At 44.5% G+C, this 9,399-nt stretch overlaps 1 pseudogene; it reads left to right on the top strand.

Annotated features, from left to right (window-relative positions):
• Positions 1–241: 241 nt before the first annotated feature.
• Positions 242–361, top strand: LOC136657861 (5S ribosomal RNA; annotated as a pseudogene).
• The last annotated feature ends 9,038 nt before the right edge of the window (positions 362–9,399 follow it).

Below are 9,399 nucleotides of genomic sequence, written 5' to 3'. Positions count from 1 at the left end.
GTATTTGGGGAAGCTGACTGCTTCCCAGAAATGTACAGATGAATGGCAATGATTTATTAATTTAGGGACTAAAAAGTACACAAAAGAAGGTGTCCATTTCAAAGGTGTTCTTATCAACATTCAAAGTTAAAAACAGCCATTTGTGAAAATGGTCTGTTCAGAGACACAACTCTCTTTATAAAAAGTTATGTGTGGGTATTGAACATGAAGATCATGTTCTGTTAATGTCCTTTTTATCTTTGTCTGCAGCAACTGTTACCCTGCACATGCCTGATCTCATCTGATCTTGGAAGCTAAGCAGGGTCAGGCCTGGTTAGTACTTGGATGGGAGACCGCTTGGGAATACCAGGTGCTGTAGGCTTATACCATAGTCTTTCGAGACTGAAGGTTGCCAACCATTCCTTAGATAAGCATTAAAAAATGAGAGCTGGTGTCACAGCTAGGAGCCCAATCCTATGCCTGTCTACTCAGAAGTAAGTCCCATTATAGTGAATGGATCTTACTCCCAGGAACGTATGAATAGGATTGCATCCTAAGAGACTGCACTAGGCAAAGATAGCCCAAGTCTATTGAATCACTGCACATGCGTGTGATGTCGTAAAAGCACTGTAAAGCCTTTTGCACCAACGCTACTAGCCGGTATATCAGTGGGAATTCTGGAGCCTTCCTGCACGTGCCAGTAGGGCAAAGGGTGCCTGACAGACCAAGTGAGTCTGGGGCAGGAACAGGGGAAGAGGAGGGGAGGGATGGATGGAGCAGGGTGGACAGATAAGCCTGGTTTTTTGGCTATAACTTTTGATAGAATAGATATTTCAGTGCGATTTGTTCCATAGCACTGCATGAAATTACGCATCAAATGATATATAACATAATGGCATTATTCATAAAAACCACAGTTTTAACAATTTTGGCCAATAGTGGTGTCACACACACACACACACACACACACACACACACACACACACACACACACACACACATATGCGTATCACCCGGTGTGACCCACACCTCCCGTACCGCTCTAGCAATGCCACAGGTTCTAACGATAAACTTCATGGAGCAAGTAGTTTGGCCGTCAGCTTCAACACCCTGTCTGCAATATGAAGATTATAATATTGTCACACATTACAGACCTGTCATAATGATGGTAAGATAATGCATGTACAGTAATGTGTTTTGCACACTCAAAAGCACTGTATAAATGCTAACGTCTCTTCTTCTTCTTCTTCTTCTTCTTCTTCTTCTTCTTCTTGAGCCAGGAGAAATAAAACCTTTATGTCCTTTCACTCTTATCTTGAAAGAATTGAAGGATGCGTGAAATGTAACAGCATCTGTAAGTACACACTTTCAAATATATTGGGGGGGGGGGGAAATGGAGATTTTGTTTTAAAACAATGAGGTATAAAGCATGACATTCAGAGGAATATAGCTGGTGAAGACCCAGAGGAATAGCAGGGAATATTGCCTGGAAACCACATGTTGTGTTTCTGTGTGTCCTGGTATTTTGTCCGAATGGTCCATTTTGAAATACTTCTATTTACGTATTCAGAAGGGGAAAAATAACAGCATTGTTAAATGTTGTATCATTTATGGAAGATAAACCACAGTACAGAAGGGAAAGATTTCACTTTCTAGTTCAGTTCTCTGCTGGTTACAATTCATTTTTTGCCCCCATAAACATGGATTTGTAAGAAATGGGATTGTCTCTGAACATTATGCAGTCAACAGCCAGGGAAAAAAAGAAGATGGCAATGAAGTGAAATAGCTGTGTCAACATTTTGAAGGATGTGCAATGGGGACTATCCTGATGGGGCAAACTTCCTTTGTGCTGGCCAATTTGGCCACCCCCCCCCCCCATGTGAGGCAGGGGCACAAAAAGCAAGGTGCCTGACTGAGGACTAAAAATCATGATCAGAACCCACTTTGCTTCAGTGGTCAGAACCCATATCCAGTTAGGTGGGGAGGGGGATGGAGGGGTGGCAATGGCTTCCACAGGCATACTATTCCCAGTTTCCGAACCTACCCTGCTCCTTCCTCTCCATTGACTTACATTAGCTACATAGGTAGCATAGATCTGAGGCGACCCATCAACCACCAGAAGGCTCACCAAGGGGTACTTACACCTTGATGGCCTTCTGGTCATGCACCCACCATTGAATGCAGCGTGCATGCCATCAACATGGCTGTGCCGTGTACAACGGTAGGGGACAGAACTTGGCCGGAGGTTCCCAAACTGAAGCGCCGCGACTGTAGCTGCCCCCTTAAGGGGGTTCCTAAACTGGGGTGATTGCGCTGCTGACAGGGAGGGAAGGTTTTTGTCTAGCTTACCGGGGGGTCACCAAGACTCTTCAGAGGGTCTGGGGAGCCTGTGACCCCCCCTCTGCAGCCCTCCTGGCAGCTTTAACCTCCTAATAAAAGAACAAAAAAAAACAACACTTCCTGTTTTTGTCCTGAGGGTAGACCAATCAGCAGTCATATATGTAGTGAAATTAATACTACTGTAGCTTTAGGACATTCATGTGAACTGAAGTGGGTGTAGACATTACTGCCTCTGCCTTTCTCCCGTAAAGAGCTTTTCATCCTAGCAACAAAATTAGCTGCTCCTGAATGATTATGATACTTCATCCATAATTAGCCGGCCTTGCAATTAGTTGTTGTGAGACATGGGAAAAGGTCTTTCCAGCAGAGCTGGAAGGTCAGATGCCAAGCCTACGATCGAGGTCCACAAACAATGCGCTTCGCAGCGATGCCCCATTCTGAGGGATGTGGTGAGGATTTGTGGGCACCAGAATTTGTTTAATATTTCTCGAGCAAATACAGACATTTCCTTCATTATTCAGCCCTGCAGGGGTCCTCTGAACTGTAGCCATCAGAAAGAGAAGAATAGCAGTAATAATATCCAGCCTGTCCTCGCACTGTCTTGGTGGCTGTGAAATCTAGGGAGAAATAAATATTTGGTTTGGGCAACATCTCTCATTATCTGAGGGGGGTGAAGCAAACACTGTCCTTGAAAAGGAACCTTGATTTGCAAGCAAAGCAGACCGCACAATTAGATGGAAAGAAAGCCATTTACATTTCTGAAAGCCAGTCTCAGCAGAGTTGCAGGTGAGCTCGTCTCTTCCTATCTCCTCGCCTGCCTTCAGTTGTCCTTCCCCCTCCTTTCATTGCTATATTTCCTGCTTTGATGGTTTGCTCTGCTCATCACGAGGGGATTCGACTTGCTCATGAAAGCACTTCACAGCGAGAGGACGCCATCCTTTGTGGAGCCACAGCTTTGGCGGCTAAATCCCACACGTTTCAAATTTGCTTACATTTGGAATTACACTTTAAAACGGGGGAGTTGGAAGCACCAGGGACAATTTGTTTCAACTGCTGATGAAAGTGGTGAATGAAAGAGGTCTGAGTTTATTCTATGCTTTCTTTTTCATTTCCACTTTTTAAAAAAATAAAATGAATGAACAAACCACCAGGCACATTCATACTGTTGAGTCAGGCTTTGCAGTCTTGGTTCAGATTTTCTTTTTCTTTTTAACTCTGCACATACAGCCCCTAGAAAGCAAATACAGGTCCGGATTCACAGTGGCACCTCTCCCTTGCATATTCTATATATTGATCCCTACAAATTCCACTTTTCTGCATCTTAGCTGATCTGTTTGGTAATGGACAGTTCCAAATTTTAGTGGGCCCTTAGGCAAGAAGTCCTCCTACTCAATGCCCTTCTAGATTCTCTTCTGAAATGAAACATTTTCAAATGTTTCAGAGTTTTTCAATGATGAAAACTTCATCACGGGTTACAAGCTATGGTGGGTATGTGCAAGCTCCTGGTTTTAGAGGTAAGCTACCTCAGATTGCCAGATGCAAGGGAAGGCACCAGGATGCAGATTGTGTCTTGTTGTCTTGTCTTGAAGCATTTGGTGGGCCACTGTGAGATACAGGAAGCTAGACTAGATGGGCCTTTGGCCTGATCCAGAGGGTCTCTTCTTATGTTCTCATGGCACACTATGGTTTTCTCTATGGTTTTTGCCTTTTGTGATGTCACTTCCAGCTTCTGGGAGAATCTTCCGGGTTCTGCGGCTCTGTTTCTAGGGCCACTGTCTGTAGTAACAAATTGTCTCTTCCTCTTCTTCCATTGGCTGTGCCGGTGGAGGAAGCAGGACAGACAATTCGTTTCTACAGACAGTGGCCCTAGAAACAGAGCCGCAGAAGAGTTTTCCAGCAATTTTCAATCATTGTACTCCAAGCTCCTGTGGCACAGCTGTGGACATTTCTCATGGCACACCAATGTGCCACGGCTCACTGGTTTAAAAGAGCTGTTCTAATTTGTCAAGCCAAAACAAAAATGTGACAGTGTGATGGTGGCAAGGCGTGATGAAGCAGCAGATGACGTTTTCTGCATGTTAAAATCCACTTATTAAGCCTTTGCTTAGAGGTTGTCCTGTGTTTTGAAGGCTCTATGTGCTGTTTCCTTCCAAAGTTACAACTGCTATGTGCTGACAAAGAATCACAAAACAGAGAATTCAGCTTTCTATAGGAGGTAATGTATGGAATCTCATCACTCAATTATCCTTCTCCTTGACACACATTGATGCCTCTATGTCCATGCCTGCTTGAGCTACAGGGGGTTTGGAAGATGGGAGGCTGTTCCCATAGTGTTCGTTGCAGAGCATCTGTGTTTATTATTTTATAATACTAAAAAAAAAAAAAAACATTCATGCAAATTAAGCCACAGCACAAAGAAGCAGATTATTAGATATACAGCAACCATTTGGCCACACAATTATCCAATTTTCCTGTGCAATCACAGTAATTATGCCTATAGATTAGCTAAATGATTGTGTATGTGCAGTTTGGAGAGTCTTATCCTTTTGAAAACTTCTGCAAGATTGCACTAGATGTTATGATGTTCTTTCAGCTGTAGTTCATTTTTCCCCATGCAGTTTGAAGTGAGCAAGGCCCCAGTCGATTGGCTGAAAACTTTTTCCCTAGAGAGTCCAGTCTGAGAAGTGTCCATCAATAAGATGAGCTGCTGTTGAAATAACTTTTTAACTACAAGTAGTGAAATGGGACCATTTGCCCCCCCCCACCAAAGGCATCTCCTTATAACTGCTCAACCCTATCCCCTTTACCAAGTTTATACACGACATCAGTGGTTCTCAAACCTTTTAGTACCAGGGCTCACTTTTTAAAATGACACTCTATTGGGACCCACCTAACTTAACAAGATTTTTAAAAAAGTGATAGAGAAAGGAATAATATTTATTTATTTACAAGTAATATACTATCTATCTATCCTGAGTACACTTCTGTACTGCAGCGAGTCATGGACTCTTTGCTCACAACAGGAGAGGAAACTGAACGCTTTCCACATGTGCTGCCTCCAACGCATTCTCGGCATCACCTGGCAGGACAAAGTTCCAAACAACACAGTCCTGGAACGTGCTGGAATCCCTAGCATGTATGCACTGCTGAAACAGAGATGCCTGCGTTGGCTTGGTCATGTCGTGAGAATGGATGATGGCCGGATCCCAAAGGATCTCCTCTATGGAGAACTCGTGCAAGGAAAGTGCCCTACAGGTAGACCACAGCTGCGATACAAGGACATCTGCAAGAGGGATCTGAAGGCTTAAGAGTGGATCTCAACAAGTGGGAAACCCTGGCCTCTGAGCGGCCCGCTTGGAGGCAGGCTGTGCAGCATGGTCTTTCCCAGTTTGAAGAGACACTTGGCCAACAGTCTGAGGCTAAGAGGCAAAGAAGGAAGGCCCATAGCCAAGGAGACAGACCAGGGACAGACTGCACTTGCTCCCAATGTGGAAGGGATTGTCACTCCCGAATTGGCCTTTTCAGCCACACTAGACGATGTACCAGAACCATCTTTCAGAGCACGATACCATAGTCTTTTGAGACTGAAGGTTGCCAACATCTATCTATCTATCTATCTATCTATCTATCTATCTATCTATCTATCTATCTATCTATCTATCTATCTAAAAAAATCAATTTCTCATAATAAGGCAGCCCTAATGACTAGCCTCAAGGCTTTAGGGGCTTATTGATGTGACCCAGCCTTCACCTGCCCCCACCACCTGTCATTGATGGACATAAAAAAACACACCAGAGAAAAAGATGCTCAAACATTTATCTGCCTATATTTACCCAAGCTTGCAAACTGCAGGAGCTCAGCTCTTTGTAGGGCAGTTAGTAGCTCTCTGATTTTCGAATAGCCTCAGGGCTTGAGGCAATTTGTTATCTGATCTTTCCACCACCCCTGCTTTCATCGGAAGCTCTGCGGGACCCACCAGAAATCGGGTCATGGCCCATCAAGTGAGTCCCGACACACGGTTTGAGAAATGCTGTAGACGGCAACCCCAAACACGGAGTTGATTTCTGTGTCTGGTAAGTTTGCGCTGCTGAGATTGCGAGACTGATGCTTGGAGCACATTGACCTCGTTGTGCATTTACTTTCAGTACATCACTGCAAACGGATTTTATGATGGAGAACTTAAAGCTGATGAGAGCAGAGTGCAATATGTGACAACTGTGGCCCTACAACCTATCAATGGAGCTGGTGGAGTTGGAATTCAGGATGGATTGTGAGGTTTCTGGGAACAGCTGTGCTCTGATGGGATATTACAACACAGAATAAAATTACTGGGGAAGCATGGAAATACAGACTGTTAATAAACTTGAGATTTTTTGTTTCCTTTCTTCCACAGCAATTTTTCAACGGAAGAGATCCAAATTGACAGTACATCTGAACATGGAAACAAGGACAGGTTTGGCACAGTCTATCATTAGGGACAAAATGGACCCGTAATCAGAGGCAGTTGGTTGTTTCTGAGATGTAATTTAATTTCACAGACAGGAAGGCTTTCAGGGGATTTCAAGTAGATGCATAATTTCATCTAAACTTTAATTGTCGTGTACCTTTGGAGCTTTAACTCTGGGGCAGAAAAAAAATGGCAGCAGGCAGAACATGGGAGGGCATTTTTTAAATATATAATGCTGTTAACGAAATGTGGTTGATAGCAGCTGCCCTCCAGAAGTTGCCAGTACGTTCCTGTACATGTGAGTGACATGGCTGAAAGTAAAAGTGGAAATAGGCTGTAGGAGAAATATCCAATAAAGATTAAAGATCAAGCATTTCCATTTGAAATTGAGGCCAGAGATAGGGAGAAAGAACGATTCGCAGCTTCAAAGGCTTCAAAGCAAAGCGTTATTCAGCCCACAACAGACAAAATAAAATAAGCAATGATGTCTATTGTAACATAATTAATGGGTAGCCTAAACAGGAAATGTAGACTTGCGCTTTGGAAAGTCCATTCTTTCCCCATATTTTGCAGTAAGTCAATCGTTATTCAAGGCAAACTATTGGATTTCCTCAACTCACAGTGCAATCCTAAACCCGGGGTCCGCCAGTGCAGTAGTGGCTACGCTGATGCAAGCCATTGTAAAAGCACTGTAAAGCACTAAACAATGACTCGGGCGCAAGCAGCATTGGTGGAATGGCCAGCCTGCCAGCATGGGATCCAAGCCCCTGGCCGCTGGCAGAGGTGACTTTCATACCAATTGGCACCGGGGCTGGGAGAAGGTGGTAGAGGGGCATTTTGGAGGTGGGAAGGGGGTGTTTCTGGATGAGGGACGGAGGAACGGTGGTGGATGGGGCCCACGGGGGGGCAGAATCAACAGTATCGTATTCTCCCTCTGGAGCCACGCAGCCTTATATGGGGCTGCTCAGACTTATGTCAGATACGTAGCTTGCGGAGGTCTGAGTAGCCCCATAGAGCAGGCCAAGGCATTACTCAGTGTAAGCGGGGAAAATATCCCTGAGGAGACCTACAGCCACCTCCTAACCTGCACTGGATACAGCGCAGGCCTTGCGGCAGGCTGCGCCAGTGAAGGTTACGATTGGGCTGCCCAGGCTTTGGGAATGCCATTCGAAAAGACCTCTCTGATAAGAGTACTACAGCATTATTCTGAAAGGTTCCTCATTTTATGAACAAGAAAATGACACTGCACCCTTTAGAAAAGATAAGATTTCTCACTGCTCATGCCTCATTTCAAAGTCGCTTTACTTACGGAGCCTCCATTTTGCTCTAGGGCAGGGTTGTCCAAACATTTTGGTAGGAGGGCCACATCTTCTCTCTGGCACTGTGTCAGGGGACGGGGAAAAAAGAATCAATTTACAATTTAAAATTTGAATAAATTTACGTAAATGAATATATTAGAGATGGAACGTATGAATGAATGAAGGTCTTGCAGTAGCTCAAGGCCTATAAAGGCCTTGCACAAAGCAAAGCCGGCTTTTCCTTTGCTGGCCCTGCTGCATCACAGGCATGAAACAGCAAGTAGTGGAGGGAGCCCTCATCCCACAGCTCAGGTGAGAGGTTGAACAGTCGTCCTCTTGCTGACAGCAATTGCATCGGGCCAGCACGGGCTCCAACAAGTCTCTGGAGGGCCAGAGGCTCATTGGAGACGGGGGGTTCCCCAAAGGCCTGATTGAGAGCCCCTAAGGACTCCCAATCAGGGTTTGGGCACCCCTGTTCTAGGGGCCCAGAATGGCTCCAAAGAGAAGGGAAGGTGCCACTTGAACGCTGTGGTGAGGCCCCCTGTGAAACTTAGTGCCTTGCACCCCGTCTAGCTATGCTACTGCACTGCAGTTCATTTAGTAAAGGGAAGTGCCTTAGAATCTGTGGCAGTTGCTCATCTCGGTCCCTGAATAGATACCCCTTGCTGTGTTGTGGTTCACTTAAATAAATATTGCTTCTCCCACCGTTGGCAGATGCATCATCAGATACTCTTGCCATGAGTCAAAAGTCTGGCGAGGTTCCTTTTTGGCACACTGTTTTATTTATTTTTCAACGGTTGGAAACATTACTGGGAGGATCTGAAAACAACAGTGGCGATGCTCTTTAATTTTTAAATCAAAATGAATTTGGTGGCTGATTGCGCTTCTTTGCTTCTAAAATACTGTATGTGCAACATTAGACATAATTATATCCGTTAAGCAGAGAGTGCTATCCAGATGGAAGCCACTGCTCCTTTGAGATTGCTTTCCATGACATATGTATAGCCATTCTCTCGGAAAGCTGGTGAAATGGACAGGATCAACATGATCTTGTCCATTATTTATGGATTTTCATGTCTTTTCTAACACTAGGAAGAACCATTGAGCCCTCGTTCAATAACTGAACAATCTAAAGGAGAAAACCTTCTATGATGCCAATTGTTCCTCTTTGTGGTACTCATTAGGGGGACTTCTGGTGAACTTGCATAGAAAATAAGACCAAGAGTTTGCACTGATTCTGGCATTATGAAAAATTACACAATGCAGTCTTGGTTGGGTTTTCCATAGGCCCCCTGACTCACTGGGTTTACCTCCCACCTGGCAGGTATCACAAA

This window comes from Tiliqua scincoides, chromosome 7 (genome assembly GCF_035046505.1).
Source record: "Tiliqua scincoides isolate rTilSci1 chromosome 7, rTilSci1.hap2, whole genome shotgun sequence".
Classification (NCBI taxonomy): Eukaryota; Metazoa; Chordata; class Lepidosauria; order Squamata; family Scincidae; genus Tiliqua; species Tiliqua scincoides.
The sequence above is the reverse complement of the archived record's forward strand: the minus strand, read 5'-3'. Positions and strand labels throughout refer to the sequence as shown.